The sequence below is a fragment of the Molothrus aeneus genome, chromosome 14 (genome assembly GCF_037042795.1).
Source record: "Molothrus aeneus isolate 106 chromosome 14, BPBGC_Maene_1.0, whole genome shotgun sequence".
Classification (NCBI taxonomy): Eukaryota; Metazoa; Chordata; class Aves; order Passeriformes; family Icteridae; genus Molothrus; species Molothrus aeneus.
Window position 1 is genome coordinate 16,368,393 of NC_089659.1, and position 18,156 is coordinate 16,386,548.

The window sequence follows — 18,156 nt, forward strand, 5'->3', positions numbered from 1 at the left end:
GATGAACAGTTTCTTTAAGACAGCACAGTGTGGTTCCATCATTTTATAGATTCTTGCACATAAATAATTACTGTTTACACAGGATCACAGAATTGTTAGGGGTGAAGGTGACACAGGAAGGTGTCCAGGGTGTTTGGGATCTCTCCAGAGAAGCAGCTGTTCCAGGGCTCTGCCCCCTCCATGGTAAGAAGCTCTTCCTCATGTTGTGTTGGAGTTTGTGTTTTAGTTTCTGGCCATTTTTCCTTTTCCAGTCCCTGGGCACCACCCTCTGACACCTCTGGGAGATATTTGTAGGGATTGATGAAATCACCTCTCCTTCTTGTCTGGTCTAACCAGGCCCAGCTCTCACCAAAGGGAGACCCTGAGCCACCAGCATATAGAAAGTAAGAGGGGGAGTTCTAAAATCATCTAAATTAAGACACTAAAATTATTCAGATGGGAGTGGAAATGTCTTTCACATCCTTTACTACATTCTTTTCTTCTCAATTGTAATAAATGTAATAAGAGGGAGAACAAAGAATGACAGAATCTTCCATGTTTCATTATCACATCAAATGTTTTACCATAGCCACTGGCAAGATCATTTTATGAAGAACAAGTCCTGGAACCATTATTTTTTCCCTTCACAATTACTGGGGTAATGAATGGCACAGCACAGTTCTAAATCAGAGTGTGGAGACAGCAGAGCCCTCACGGGCTGTGAGCACAGCAGAGTGAGACAGTTCTTCTCCAAACATCTCTCAGTACAAGGGAGCAGTTACCTGTGAGCATCAGGATGCAAAATCTGGCCAGTTTTCTTCAGTGTTTAATCTGCTTTGGGCTGACTGCAGCAGATGTAAACAGAAGTCCCTCTTCCCTTAACAAGCATTCCCTGGGAGCATCTGTCAGAACAGGAAAGCAAATGGTTATTCACTAAGATTTATAGTCAGCACTCAGATAACACCCAACAGGAAATAATCACTTATGCAGTGCAGCAGCTGAGCAGGGAATTTCAGAGGGGCTGCATAATTGACCAGCAGCAATATCTGCAGTAACACTGCTCAGGAAGAGATTGATTTGGTCTGGGGCAGCGGGGCAGGGCTCAGCCCTGCAGGCAGCAGGGAGGTGTTGTCTCACATCCAGCTCTGCAGGCTGGGCTGAGGCTGTTAGGGGATCTGGCTAGCCACTACTGGAGGAAGAATATCCAACATTTATCTGCACCTATTTGCTTCCTAATGAGGGGCTAATTCAATTTTCCAACAATGGGACAGTAGGGGATGAGCAGGGGGTCCCTGGGCTGGGGGTTGTTACTGGGACAAAGCTGCTCCCTTAGCAGGATTAGGGTTTGGACACTTCCACTGCATTGGCAGACTTTGGATGATGCCCTATATATTTATTTAAACATAAATTTCATGTTCTGACCTCTCTTTCCAAGAGCTGAGGTGGACTGGCTGAGTCCCAGTGTAGGATATGAAAGTATTGTTTGCTATTTCCATAATACCCTCATGGTTTGTGCATTTCCGTTTGAATCTCAACGTGTGACTGGTTCAGATAAGCAAAATTTCCTCCCTCTTTGGGGTGATAACCACAACCCTGAAAGTTAAGCTACAAACACTTTGCTTGCCAGTCTAATGCAGGACTGCTGCAAGATTTCATTATCTGGAAATGATGAAACTTGACTAAGAGGACAAGTTTCAGCTGCTGAAATAAATTAAGCTTCATCTAAGCCCCAGTGAATTTTTTAAAAAGCAAGCTGCATTGGACATGTTTCCTCCTTGAAAATGAAAACCAAGTATGTAACAACTGAAAAAAAGGGAACTTTTAATGAGAAATAAACCTTTCAAAATGGTATGCTATGAACAGTTCATACCTTCCTTCATCTGCTATCACCCCATGGCTGTGACCTGACACTGCACCTGTAAGAAACAATAATTACAAAGATTTTATTCAAAATGAAACTGAATAGGAAAGTGGAATAAATAATAATTTGCTTTAATGACATCTGTTTAACATCTGTTAAGTTTTTAGGTAACACTACATGATACCAAATGATTGCCATGTTTTAGCCTTGCATTTTAATTTTATATCTTATAAAATTAAATAATAGAAATTATATATAATTTTATATATGTATATATTATATATTATATTATATTATAAATATTATATATTATGAAAGTATAAAATAATTTATACTTTCATTTGTGACAAAAACTTGGCAATTGAAACACTAACTACACTTGGGAATGTCATGGAAACTATAAATGAATTTAAAATTTTTTCTAAGACTATAACTGTGCAGTTTTTAATATATTTTAATATCAGTATTAATATGAAGACGATGTCTCAGCCCATAAATCTGAAGTTTTAGAGGAGTAGATTTTCAAGAACTGCTGCACTGTGCTTCAGAATCAAGTTTTTCAATAGCCACTGCAGTTTCTGTTTTTCAATCATCTTGAAAATCAGAGATGGAACAGTGAAAAAAGTACTTACAAGTTTTTCACTCTACTTTAAAAAGCAGAGAGGAAGAAAGCATTTCTCCAACATATATTTTGCAGGATTATTTATCCATTGTTGATCTCCACTTTCTATAATTTATCTCCTAGCCCATATTTATTCTGCAGTGTACTGGACGCTGTTATAGGCTCCAGTGCTCTGTAGAGCTTCCTCGTGCCTTTATCAGATATAACCAAAATCCAAATCCATGTTTCATATTATTTAATTTTTTAATGGAACACAAGGAGCAAAGATTACTTTAACTGTTTGAACTCTTAATTAGTAACAGGACTGTGTGTTCTGTTATTGCCATGTATTTAGAGAAGGAAGTAAAAGCATTTACCTACATTTAGTTGTTTTGGATTGATTTCTTTTAGGTTAATTCCAGTTTAGTTCCAGTGTGGCCAGAGTAATTGCCAGCCTTCTCTTCACACAGAGCAAATTCAGAGGAATTAAGGTTTTTTTCCTTGGCAGTAACCCAGCTCAGAAGTGCAGGCATCTGCTGGGCCATTTTAAATTTGCTACTGCAACCAGTTACTGCACCTGTACATGTTCAGATATCCACTCTCCTCTAATTTAATCAATGTGTTCAGTTGTTTCCTCCAAAAAGGAACCAATACTTCCTGAGAACAGGTATTCATCATAGAATGTGCTGAATTTTGATGAATTTATTTCTTGGTGGACTGAAAATTTCTTGCCATTTTGTTTCTGAAGCCATTTCTGCCTCCTTTGGTCTAGAACTCCATACAAAGTGATGAATGTAAAGCTGTGGAATACATTTCCAACATTTTTGTTTTTACAGAAGAGACTAACACCCCTGGTGTAAAACTTACCTGCTTTTCCACCATGAAGAATTGAGCATTTTCTTGAATTGGGACTTCCTCCTATTTCAATGATCCTTGGTTTACTTTGCTTCCAGATGGAAATTTGTGTTATTGGCTTTAACTGCTCAAAAAATTGCTTCTCTTGTTGATGTGGGTTCTCTTTCCTGACACACACTGAAGCCTGACCAAGAGGGATAATTTTGGCAAAGGAGTGTGGGAAGAAATAGGAAGAAAAAGAATTATAGCCTATTTCTAAAGAACACGTAGCGTTACATTTAAATTCTTCCTTTTTCCTTTTCCCAGGATTCCACTAGAGAAAATTCTGTGGGCACAAAAAGACCTGCCTGCATTTTTAAAAGATTATTGTGCATTATCCTTAATATCAGCAGTATAATTCATCCCCTTCCACTGGGAAATTGCTGTTCAAAAAGAACTCACTTGTAACAGGATTTTATTCCTCTAGTTCATTGATTACCAGTGATTTTTTACTTGTAACTTCTAAGACTCTTTTGCATAAGGGATATAAAAATTGCCTTTCCACACTAAAGTGAAGTTGTTAATTTTGTCACCTTTTTTTTTTTTTTTGAGGTTCTAACATAGTTTTAAAAATCAGTGGGGAAAAAAGAAAAAGTAATGATTGTAGGATGATCACTTATACCAAGGAGCTCAACTGGGTGGTGTGAGATGAATGAAAGAAGGATAGCAAACAAAGAATGTGGGCACTGGATTGAAATAATCATTGAAAGACATTGATCAAGTTTGTTTCCTTGAGATGACTCAATAATTTTCCTAATTTGCAGTGGTGGAAGCTGATGCACACGTACAGCACTGATCAAAGGCTGTTCTGCAGCTGGGGGCTGCTGTGCTGATCAGTATTGAAGGTTTTGTGCCTCAGTGCCTCCTTGGGTTTCTCTGCGCATTCCAGATTGAATTCCAGCTGTGCTGCTCCCTGTGGGAAGGACAGACAGACGTGCACGCTCCGGGCTGGGTCAATTCCTCAGCCTGCGCATCGCTGCCACCCCCGAGGCTGGGTTCCAAAAACTTCACAGATCTTCACAGAAACACTCTGATCCAAAAGACACCACTCCAGTACTTAATAATTTCCTCAACATTTTAGAATAAAGTCATTCTGCAAAAAGGGACAAATATGAATTAGTTGAAAAGGCTGTATGTAGAATTTGCAATCGTATCAAGCGTGTGAAATCAAAGAAACGAGCAAATCTGCTTTGGATGCACTGTAAAAGTGATACAGCACTCTTAAAACAATATAAAAATCTTATTAAATAGCTAAATCTGGAAGCATCTTAGCAATCTTATATTGTCTTAGCATTGAAATTAGAATTCCATATAAATCGAGTACCTTAAAACTGCTTTGCAGAAAATGAGGCTTGAGTTCAAGCAATACTGTGAATACTTGAGGGCTTTTAGAATAGGAGTTTTTCCAGTCCAGGATCCCAGACTCTGCACGTCCAGACCCCTCATATAAAGTAAATTTACTTTATTCTGTTTTCAGTGTCTGAAAACATCAAGTAAATTTGATAATACCTATTTATATAGCATCAAGCCAACAAATGCATATCTAACTGTCCCAAAATGAATATGGTCATTCTAAGCCACTACACTTAAACTGGGTGTATTTGTAAATCAGTGTAAAATGCACATTATTTGAGAAGGATTTACTGTGTTGAATGATCAGATGTAATTAATATGTACATGGCATACATATCAAATCTTGATAACATATCTGCAATAATATGCTTTGTATGGCAAAGCTTAGCCTGCAAATGGAACTACCTTTCCAAATTCTGGTTTCCCAACTCTTCTGCATTTTTAGCATTCATAATTTCAATTTTTTTCTTCTGTAAATCGCTGATTTAAGTGTTCTATTTCTTCCTTTGAAGCTTTCTCTTTTTAAGCACCTGCATGCAAGAGAGAACAGGAAATGTCTGGCAATGCCTGCATGAAGATCCTTCAGGAGAGAACCATTGTGGTGCTGGATATATGTTTTGTATCTTTGCACATTAATGGGTATTCTAAAAGTTATCTATATTAAGCACCATCAAAGTTAACAGCCTCTTTTTATAAGACTTTATCTTTTTCATTTTAAGATGTTATTAGAATAATAAGCTTGGTGCCTGGTGGGCTGAAAGCAGGCTGCCATTTAACATATTTAATGACCATCTGGAGATTTTTTTTTAATTCAAAGTTTTATTTTGTATTTTCTTTTAAGCACCTCTTACTTTTTTTAGAAAAAAAAGAGAAAAATCTCATTTTTCCCTACCAGTCTGGAAGAAGTAAGAGGTGCTAAACACAAAAACCTTGTCTCTACTTCTTTATCACTTCTTATCTCTTGTCCTTTGGGTTAATATCATCTATAAGGTCATGCTCCATCATGCCCAGGGTAACCTGAGGGTGGGCACACCAAGCATCACCCACAAGGCTTTAGGGGTAAATAAACTCTTTGTGTCAATCACACGGGGGTGTGGCGGGCTTCGGTCAGGTTCTTTCCAGCTATGAAATATAAAGAAGTCTCCTCAGATGTGGCCTGGCTTTGGTTCTCTCTGTCAGCAGCCTGGCTGCACTGCAAGCATTAACAGATAATAATGGGATTCTTGTCTTCTGCAGGGAAACACGGATGGAGGGCAGGACAACGTGGTCATCTCATTGCAATTGCACTGGGCACTTGCATTAACTCAGGAAACGCTGCTCTGTTCCTTGCTGGCTGCTTTAAATGCTGTTTTCATTAATAAAAAATTAAAACTAGATATTATCATGTACATTACATGGAAATTAATGGTTAATATCCTTAAATTAGTACTGCTACATTGTTAATATTATTTTTAGAATTTTGCGCTATGCTGTTGCAAAGTGTGAACTGCATAGTCTGGTAAGATTTAAAAGTAGAAAATACAATAATAAATGGTGCTGAATATGTGCAAAAAAAGCTAAATTAGGACTGGCAAGAGTTTTTTCTGTCTATAAATTTTTCTATAAATTTCTCATTTCACTGTGTATGCTTGGCATATAAAGCTTACACAAAAGAAAATTTTTGGCAAACTCTCCTAGACATATTTCAACATTTTGATTGCTGTTTACCTGGTTATTCTTTGTTGTATTTTGGGGGCAATTACAATAACAGGCATCCTTCTGAGAACACCTGCCAGGAAGGAAAGTATATCTGTGTGTATTAATGGGTGGGGATTTAGCACCATTTCTGCACTGACATATGGCATTTTAGGCAAACAATAGACAGGGAGATAGAAACTTAAACATCTTGGAAGTAATGCTGTTAGAATCAAACAAACAAACAAACATACATATTCAAAGTAATCTGGGGCTAAAGTGACATATAAATGACAGAGAGGAATGTCCTAAACAGCTTCCCAGGGATCTGAAAGACAACATTTGACACCCAGCCACCACATGAATAAAAGATTAAATGCATTTGTGCAATTGCTTGTGCAGTCAAGAATGCAGCTTTCTTTTGGAAGAGACAAAGCACTTCCTGAGTTATTCTTGGCAATATGATGAAGTTAACTCAAGCAGGTGTGGGTGTTCCTATAGCTCATCTCAACTGGCATATCCTTACATCACCTTTGCTTCCAGGAACAAATCTGTCGGAGTTGCCAACTAAATTATTTATAGTGTTCATTGTTACTGTTTATTATCTACAGAAACACATTTCAGTTCACATTTCAAATGTGAAATGCAAGGAGAAGTGATTCAGGCTCTTAAATGTGAATGAAAGGATTGTTTGGGAAGGTTCACAGATGGAATTTCTCTGCTCATGCTGAGAAGGACGACAGGAACTGAGCTCTTGCAGAGGCATCAACACCTTCCCTAATTCTGGCTGAATGCTATCTATGGCTCTCATGCAAATATTTGAATAATGTCTAAAGAAACACAGGTTACAAACTGAAAAGAAAGAATCCAAGTATATTTTTGTGTTGTGTCTTTCCCCCTGAAGCTGTGCCCTCTGCACTGCATTTGATGAAATCCAGAGTGGATCTCCAAACCTTCCTCACTGTGATGGCCCCAGCTCCAGCAGCATCTTAATTTCTACTTGGTGTCCTTTAGAGGGACATCTCAGGCTGCTCTTTCCTGCAGGAGCAGCTCCTCAAGTGTCAGAAAAGGTTGGTCTAGAAGGGCAGAGCAGGTCCTAAGCAATAGAAAACACACTCAACACCTTTCCAAAACCACCACTGGTTAAACCAATGCAGCATCTGCCTCCCTCTCAAATTTCCAACACTAGGGCAAAGTTCAGCAGCCCAAAGTCACTGTTTCTCTATTCATTCTTGGGAAATTACTGTCAAATTATAAATGGGAGCTGGTCAATACTTAATGCAAACTCTCAGAATTCGAAAACACAAAACAGTTTCGCTAAAGCAAGGCAAACGTTTCAGAGTAAAAATTCACAATTTGGACGCAAAGTGAAAAGTAACCTGGCATCCTTCTGCCCTGCAGAGCACACGGACTGATGGGCTGCAGATTCTGCTGTGGCCACTGAAGGAAGCTTCAAGCACAGGAAGATTTTCTGGGAGCTGCAAAGTGAGGCTGACTCTCCACCCCAGCTGAAGACTTTTACATCCAGTGAAGCACTTGGCTGGGGGCTGATCAAAGTAGAACATTCAAAAGGAAGTCCTTGGATTCCAGAGGATATAATTTCGTTGACATGTGGATTAAAGACAGTCTCTGAAAGGAAAAAATAAGATTCAATTAGTGTAATTTATTTCACATTTTCATATTTCCGAGTCTTTGGCTTTCATCTCTGTAACACTCATTTTTACAAAAAAAAAAAAAATCTTATAATGTCTAAAGATAAATGCAAGCTGCATTTCAAACAGAATAGGCATAACTTTTTTCTCTCAAGATTTTTGGTCTTCCAAAGTTTTATTCCTTGTGTGCTGGATTTACAATGAAACAAAAACCACTGCATGTTCCTCTTGAGCTCTGTGAGTGTGTCTGGATGATTCAGACTCTTTCATTTCCTTCAATTTGCAATACTCCTCTTCAGAAATGCTCCTCAGCTGTGCTCCCACAGAGAGGAATCCCCAGCTGCATCCTTCATTTTACTTCTCCCACTCTCACTTTTAACAAATGTGATTTATGAACAAATTAATGTAAATCCTCTGTCCCAGGCTTAAATATTATTTCAAAAAAAATGAAATAACATCTTTTGTGTTTTTAAGAACAAACAATGGAAATAAAACCTGGAACTGAAATTCTTGCCAGGGTACAAATTCAACCTGAAAGAAAAAAAATATTAAAAATTGGAGCTTGGTTTCAGTCTGCACAACATAATTGCACTAAGAACATATCTAATTATGGTCACTTTAACAACTGCCTTTTCAGCTGAAGTTGTGAGCCTGAGATGGAGAAGATGCCTGCATAGCAAGGTGAAAGCAAAGGCACAACTGCCAACACAACGTGCAATCAAAATCCCCCTGCCCACAGAGCAGCCTTGTTACACTCACAAGAGATGGCTGTCAAAAATCTACCAGGGTCATGCCCATTAATCATTTTATTTAGCTGATAAGCAGGCAGCTTGCTGACTTAATTATACGTAACAGCACCCTGAAAACTCCTGCACTTGCAGAGATGTTGACAACACCACAGATTTGTATTTGGGCATTCTTGTTACTCAAGCGACTTCCACGCCTAAACATTAATTACACTTCCATAATTATTGCACTGACAATTAATCTGAAATTCTGTGCTGAACAAGGAATGTTTACTTTTTTATCCAAATTGACATATTTGGTTTATTCCCTGAGTCACAGATGTACAGCCACCCCTTCGTCAATCTGGACTAACTGCATTATGTTAATTAGAAAAGAAACTTTAATTTCTTTCCCCTGTGTGCCCACAGGAATCAAGGGGACATGGTTGCTAAGACACAGTCCTGTAAAAAAAAAAAGAATTTCTACATATTCACATCCAGCACATGCTGATTGTGTACTGAAAACAAACTTCTGTTAACAGAAACCACTCAACTAAATTTTAATGATTAAAGGTTATTGTGTAAAGCTGGAGGACTTTAATAAGTCAGAATTTAAGTTGTGATTAAAACCAGTAGGCTTGGCCATTAAGCTTGGCAGCTGAGGCTGAAATGTGTGCTGCAGTAACAGAAATTAGGGACAAATACTCAAAATTGGTTATTATTTTCCTAATTATTTTTACCACCTCCTACTATTCTTTTTAACTATTAAAAACTTATAAAATCTACAAACCTTAATTGTTCTATTCCACTGCATATAGCACACACAAGAGACAATTTCCTTAGGTAAATATTTACTTGTTTATAAATTGCTTACATTTTGATGAATCTTATATGTGTAATCCCTTTTTTAATTTGCATAGTAAACAACATATGAAATTTTCTTTTAAAAAACCAGCAGTATATTGAAAACATTTCTCACAGAGAAAATACCCCCAGTTCCTGCAGTGACCCACCGTGGTGAGCCCTGTCCTGCTATGAGCTGCAGTCTCAGGCAGCAACGTGAGTTTAAAGATGTCTCCTTTTCCCAGTTTTTGGTTCTCTAGCTCATCATTTTCCCCATTAAGTGTGAGCAGTGTCCAGCAAGACCTGTTAAAATCCCACATAACACACCAGCAAATGAGCAGTATGAAAGCACACTGTTCAAAATCATAAGTTAGGTGTTACATTAATTACATCATGGAGAGCATACAGCACTTGGAAAAAATCAAGATCCAATGCTCTTATTCTAATAATATCTCTTAAGTTTTATCCATTACTTCAGAATTAAAGCTTTATTAATTTAATCCTCATAAATAATTCAAATTTGACTGTCTTCACATGTCTTTATATGTAGAGTTTTTGCCTTTATGAAATTTGAAAGGATATGTATTTTAATGGGATATTGGTTCCTGGCTTCCTGTGGCTTTTCTGACAGGCTCAACTAAAAGCATTTTGAATTAATTTATTTTCTGTTCCACAGGCTGAATACTAATACAATGGTTGTTACAATACTTAAGCATACAATTTCTAAATTATTTTTCCTTATTAATCTCTACAACTCTTTGTCCAGAAAAGTTTAGTTCAAACTTTCTCGTCGTTAAAGCAAAATAATCCAGTAAAGTTTGCAACAGAAAAAAGTAGGATTGATGTCCAAAAATTCTACATAATTCTTGCATCTCCCCTTCCTGGAAGCCTGTGTTATCTCAATGTACATTAGTGCTATATTGGTTAAAAGGGATTCCACTTCACAGTTTATGCCTTGTCAGCTTCCCACCCGAGAGCCAATTGTGCCTTTCCCTGTCATTTCAGTGTCTGCTGCTCGCAGCCTCTCTGGCTCCCAGCAGCAAACACAAATCACAAATCCTTCTCTTGTTCACTCCTACCTGAGCACCTCCCCAAAGAACCCCAGAGCTCCTCCCAGAACCAGAATGGACGGAAGCAAAAATTCACTCCCTAGGAAAGGTTAAAATGAGGGATGCAGTTCCATCTTCAGTGGTGCTTTTCCCTAGATTGACACTTCGGATAAAAGAATTAACGTAGAAGTTTTGAGCCAGAGAGAGCTTCTGAATTGCTGTGTGGCATCACAGCACAGTTACTGAAGAGTGGCCACTCCTGGGTGAACAACAGTTGGCTTCTTGTGTCAATAAACTTCATAAATGTGTAAAGAAAGAAAATATACAAATTTATATATCCGTATATAGTTATTTCTATAGTTTAGATACATTTGTAAATTTATATATTTCTATATTCATGAAAACAAAAGGCATAACTGTGAAACTAGTCAAAATGGATTTGACTGAAGAATGCCCAACTGTGTTCAATCATGAAATTCTGAGATAACCCGGATTTTATTAATTACTTTATCAGTGGAAGCAAGACATGGCAAAATAACTCACTTTTTCTCAAGTTTTTCTCAGTGAGATGAAGGCTGCTGAGGTAGATGAGCACAGCAGCAAGCCCACTGCTGCTGGCAAACCTTGGGAAGTGTTGGTGGTGACACAGACGACACTGACAGGCTGACACTGTAAATTAATGTACAATTAAAGGATTTCTGATACCCTGATTGTCAAGCCAGACTGCCTGCAATGAGCTATTTGTGCTGAAGGCAGAGAGAGACACACGTAGAGACACATTTAACAGCTCTTTCCTTCTGTGACAGGGACAGGAGGATGGAGCCATTGGTGACAGGGACAGTGGGGTGGAGCTGTTGGTAATAGGGATGGGGATGGAACCATTGGTGATAGGAACCATCGGTGTCAGTGACAGGGACACTGGGATGGAGCCACTGATGTCAGTGATGGGGAGGGGGGATGGAGCTGTTGGTGTCAGGGACAATGGGATGGAACCACTGGTGACAGTGACAGGAGCCATTGGTGACAGGGATGGGGACAGTGGGGTGGAGCCATTGGTGACAGGGAAAGGGACGGGGATGGAGCCATTGGTGTCAGTGACAGGGACAGTGGGGTGGAGCTGTTGGTGACAGGGACAGGAGCCATTGGTGACAGTGACACTGGGATGGAGCCATTGGTGTCAAGGACAGGGAGATGGAGCCATTGGGGACAGTGATGGGGACAGTGGGATGGAGCCATTGGAGACAGTGGGACAGTGGGGTGGAGCCATTGGTGTTGGTGACAGGGACATTGGGATGGAGCCATTGGGGACAGTGACGGGGACAGTGGGATGGAGCCATTGGTGTCAAGGACAGGGAGATGGAGCCATTGGGGACAGTGACGGGGACAGTGGGATGGAGCCATTGGGGACAGTGATGGGGACAGTGGGATGGAGCCATTGGGGACAGTGGGATGGAGCCATTGGGGACAGTGGGGTGGAGCCCTCAGCAGCAGTCCCAGGCTGGGTGGGGTGGGCACACCCTGGAGGGAAGGGATGGATCCAGAGGGACCTGGGCAGGCTGCAGAGGTGGGGCTGGGCAAACCTGGGGGAGTGGAGAAGGCCAAGCTCAGGGCGTGGCTGCCCCTGGATCCCTGGCAGTGCCCAAGGCCAGGCTGGACAGGGCTTGGGGCACCCTGGGACAGTGGAGGGGGTCCCTGCCCATGGCAGGGGATGGCACTGGATGGGCTTTAAGGTCCCTTCACCCCAAACTGTTCTTGGCTCTGCTTTGCCTCGCTGAGGGCAGGGGCTGGCTGATCAAGCAGAGCTATCCAAAAGCCATCAACACAACTGCCGGACCCACTTCCTATTTGATTCTGTGGACTATTTGCTGTTATAGCTATTTTTTTATGGCTATTTGCTGTTTTATTCCACTGAAGTACATTCACTCCATATGAAAAGCTGAAGTTGTGGCAGCTTTGAAAATTGTCTGCAAATATGAGCAAACATTGTTTTCTTCCTTCCGAAAACTGTGTTTTATAGTTTAGAAACTATGGCTGACAAACAGATAGATAGGACCAAAAGATAGAAGAAAAATTCCTGGTTTGAAAGGCATAACTGTAACTTTTCTTGAACAAAAAATAAAATGTGTTTCCTGGAGCTTGATGAAAACCCATCAAATTCACATCTTTCTGTAGACACAAACACTGAATTAATTGCTCTAAAAACACAGTTTAATCAGTGGTTTTTAACCACGTTTCTGTATGCTAACTAGGAATACATACTTCAGTGGTTATAAAACAGCTCACTTCAGGCTTGAAATCTTGATTTCGAGTGCAAAATCTGTTGGTGCCCTTTTTTGGAACAAACTATATTTGATTTTTAACTATTTTCTCTTCTATTTCTTATACCCCACTTTACCATAACTTTGATGTCACCTGCATGGAAGTACCTCCACATTTGCAGGAAACCAGAGATGCTGGAAGAAGGCATTCGTGAAACAGCCACGGGTTTGCACCTCTACAACAGGCAGAGGTTAAAGGGGAGATCCACATGCCCAAGCTGGAGTTTTCATCTCTCTTTCACTAGGGATGAGAAAATAGAAATTTATTTAGAGGTAAATTGTCAAAACAAAGCACTTAATATGTTGGCTTACACTGCAAGTCACTGATGCCCTTGGGCTAGCAGAATTTGTAAGAACTCTATTGATTTCCTCCCCTCTCCTGACTCAATGCATATTTTATATAGATTATTTTTGGCTGCTTAGGCTCTTTTTTTTAGAGTTGTTCATTTTCCAGGATAAATAGTGATGAGAGCGTTCCCTTCTGCATATGAAATAAAAGGCTTCAGTGCTCTGAATTTCAGAGTTAATTAACAGTGAGTAGATCTGTGGAAATTGAAATGAGCCTCATGATGACAACTCCATGGGAAGCAGAAAGATCCAGGGCTGGGTCAAGAACCTGACCTGAGACTCAGTGGAAGCCTTCAAGTGACACAGAGGTGGTGATGCTGAGGTCCAGAGATAATAAAATACAGAGTGAGATAATGTGGAAAAACAAAATAAAAGTGTTTCCAGAAGTATTTAAAAGCTCACAGATCATAGATTTAACTGGAAAAAAACAAGAACAAATAAATAACTGAGGCTGAATGAATGTAAAATATCTTTTTAAAATAAAAAACTTCAAGAGATTGAGTTTCCAAAAGACCATCCAAACCTTTCTCTAAGGCCACTTGCTTTTAAGTAATGCTGCATTTTTAGGAGCTTAAACTCATTTGCTACTTTAGACTGCTGACATTTTTAGACAAATGAACCAAAACCTTTTTAAACCAAAAGAAAAAACTTGCAGCCTTTTGTGGCTGTTGGGAAACCAAACCAGAAAGTTCCGCAGGAGAAAACTGATTCTGAGTACAGAAGTGAACTTCTTACAGAAGAAAATATCTGGTTCAAATTTTTTAAAGAATAGCATGAAAAAAAGGTTTTGTTTCTTACAAGGAAGTTAGGCAATGAGTAGTAGACTAGGAAATAAAATATAGTTTTCCAACTGACAATTAATTTACTTTAAATATAAAAAAAACCTTAAAATGAAACTTCTCCAATGTCTAGTATTTATTTCAGCAATATTAAGCTACAGTAGTTTGTTATCTGTAATGTCTGAGCTTTTATCTGCCTCCCTATTGCATTTTTCTACCATGTTGCAAAATGCAGTGTTTCTAAAATACATTAAATTATAAAAGTTTCCTTCAGAACTGTTTGAATGGGTTTTAAATGTACTCTTGTCTGTATACAAACAATCATTGCAAAGATCTAGTTAAGATGAGAGAATTTTAGAAGATTTACAAATAAAAACCATGAAAACTGTTTCCATTCAAAAGCAAGTTTATCTGGAAAGGAAATAGAATTCTTATTTATTTGATTTATCTAGGTAAGCCTAGCAGATATGAATAGCATTCAAGAAAGTCAGGAAAGCTTTAAAATTAAGGCAGACATGTTTTTGAAGAAAGTTGTTTCATACAGGGAGGTAAAAGTTATGAAATTTTCTTGGTCCAAACTAAAAATCAAAAGACAATTAATTTTTTCAAAAAATATATGATCAGATTTAAAGAAGTTACCTGCAGTGATTCTATGATTGGGAAAAAATAGATTTCTTTTTTTGACTACTATTATATTTATGATGCATTAACTTTTAGTATTACCTGCAACTCTCTCTTTGTGTGTGATATATATTTCCCATTGAAACCAATGTTTCCAAACACATTGGTAAGCCAGGTTGAAATGTATTTATATTTTTCCTTCAGAATTTTATATCCCATTATTCTTGAAGTTTGAAACTATCTATTTGAAACTATCTACACACTCTCCAAGTGAGACAAGGCAAAGTACTGTCTTTAACACACTAATACACATTGCTGAAGGAAATCTGAACAGAGTGGAAGAAACTGATTTAATTACCTGTTCTTTGACTGAGAGATAAAATAATGTGCAGAGAAGTTAAACTGCTCCTTTTTCTCCTGTAGAAAAACTTATCATTAATGCCTTTGGGTATTTTCTTTTTCCTGTGAGTTTGCTTTCTAAGGGGTTCTATCTCCTTCCTTTTGCTAATATACTGACTTTAGGTAGATTATTGATAATCTCAGTGCATTCTTTTATTTCTGTATAAAAGCACAGGAAGTCTAAGATAATTATTTCACTTCTTTCCTGCCTCCTGGCTGTGTTTAATTGGACTTTTAATTTTATCTCCACGAGCAGAACCATGACAGTGGAGTTGATCTGTGTAATGACTTATCTCTCATGGCCACAAACCCAGCACTGGAGAAGGCAAGGAACTTCATGTAAAAACTTTTCCTTTCAGGCTGAGAGGGGCTTTTTAAATTAAATTTTCACGGTAACAAAGAGCTCCTCTCTTATCAAGGGCAGGAAGCAGAACTGAGGCTCTCCCATCTAAACAGAGATCTGTGCTGCTTTGAATGCCATGAAACACATCCCCTCCTCTCACCTGCATCTCCTGGAGCTTGCCAGCAGCCCAAACACCCCTCATCAGCTCCTCTTCCCTTCATTTCCACCTCACAAACGGATTTGGGTGGGATTTGGGTGCCAATCTCAGCCATAAGTGGGAGAGTGAGGCACCGATGAACTGGGGGGAATCCCTAAAACCAAGTGCCTTCTTCTGAGGAGCCCTGAAATTACACAGTGCCTCATCTCTACTTTAAATATCTTCCTTCACTCATATTCTCACTTCACAAATTAACCACAATGGCTTTAATAATCCTCACCAATTTTTGATGCACTCTGCTCTTTCCAAATGGCTTATGAGGCTCATTCCTCCTTTTTTAGAGTCTTTTCTATAGACATAAAGGATACCTGATGGACCTTTCTTTTCACAAAAATTTCACAAAAACCTCAATTTCAGTTCATATTTATGGACAGTCAAAGACATTTGTAGCTACTTCCATACATGTACTGTAGTGCATAAATTCAAATTAAATCTTTTCTGTAAAGCCACTTTAATCTTCATTCTCACCAGTGGGCATCAAAAGGCTGTGTCAAAATTTGTTAGATGCCTTCTTAGAAAAAACCAGCCAGCTCATAAATCCTCAACACAGAATTGTAGCACTGTTTTTAAATAAAGGAAAATTGATGGAAAATGGGGTGGAAAATTATCACATTGTATTATTGAAATTCTGTTAAGTTTTAATATTCAGCTATAATGTTTTAGGCTGCTCAGTGCTGTCTGTTGCTGGGTAATGAGTAATGAGTTTCCTTTAGATATTTCTGAAAGGTGTCTCAGACTGACCTAGAGAGGATTTTTATTGTTTTAGCTGCAGCATGTCCCATATTTGCTTCCCTCTGCTCTGGAGAAAGCATCCAGCCATGACCTGTCAGCACAGCCACAGGCTGATTACAAATTGCAACTGGCAGCATTAAAGTAAAAGGAAACATAAATTCTACTTAAAGGAAGGCCTACAATGATTTTTTTTTCCTTCCTCTTATTTAACCTTCTAATTTTCATAGGAACATCAGAACATCCCCAACTGTGTTCCACTATTATGGAGTAAATAGCTTTGTGCATAGTCCTGAAAAGGAATGCAGAGAATAAAGGAATAATTTCCCCAAGGCAATTATTTTCATTGTTTTTCTTCTCTGTGAGGCATCCAGAGCTCACCACCAGTGCAGGACACGTCTCTGATAAATCCTGCACTGCACTCTGTGGAGTCATTAGGAATTAATGGCAAATCAGTGATCTTTGAATTCCCTGATTCTTTTATTCTGAGAAGCACAGGGATTTATTTATTTGCATTCCCAGTAATCTGATAAGATATAAAAAGTGCAGATGTCAAAAGCACAGGGTTCTAAACTGGGCTTACATGTGTTAGATTTAGATAAGCCCATGGAGGCACGGCACACTATTCCTCATATTTTTATGCAAATACATTTTATTTAGAGATTTAAAGCCATTTCAACTTGGTTTAATATGATTATTTCAAACTTTACCTCTGAAATATTTTATTGAGCCTGGCCTTTCATATTTTTTCCAGACAACTCCTTTTCTGATCTGCTGCACATCTATACCCCAGTCTGTAAATTAAGCAGACACCATGATAACAATTTCCTATTTCTTAGTATTCATGTTCAGGTTTTATTCAATTTATTTTAACTCAATTTCACACCTCTGTCAAATCTGTTCTAGTTAGTGACTTCTCTGCCTCATTTCTTTTGTCTTTCATAGAAGAAATTTTGCTGCTACCTGGGGAAGAAGAAGTTTCCCAAAGTTCCTCTCCAAGTCCAAGTTTTGCTCCTTTGCCATCTGGGTTCTGCTGCAACGTTGTACTTGTATTTTTTTTTAAATGCACCTCAAAAGAAAGGAGAGCAGAAATCTCATTGTGACCTCGTGTCACAAAGTTTAGGTCAAGGCTGTCGTACCTGGGACAAATCCTTCCCCCATTATTTTTTTAGAAGACATAAACACAGTGCAGTGTGGCTATAAAACCTATAAAAAAGAACAATTTCAGGTGTGAATAGAAATGCTCATTTTTTCCACCTAAAAGTGAATTTTACATCACAGATTCTCTCTCAATGCAGAGCTGGGTTCCTAGGCTTGATGACAGGGAGATTTGCATAAATATATTTGCATCTAACACTGGGAGTTGCCAAAAGCTTGGAGTAAAACACACAGACTCAAAAATTGTTATTTTATGCAATTATATGACACCTTCAAAGTTTGGGTTTACATTTACATCTGTGCACAACTGCTGGAAAGCAAAATATGAATTAAAATACGTGGATAAATAATCCCTAGAGAATCTACAGGTCATCACTTCCTTCACAGGGAATAGAAAGTAATAAAGATTGGCTTTCATGAGAAAACCCGTGTTTCAAAAGTCATTTCATCCCAGTTTGGAGTTTAAGGATAGAAGGGAAAAATGTGCCCATAAATTATTTACCTGAGGAGAAATTTGCAAGTGTTTCCAAAACCACGTGAAGAGAATAAAAACATTCACAGAAAAAGTCAGTTTTTCAGTTTTGCTGATGAATTTCAAAAAGCTGGCGGGGTT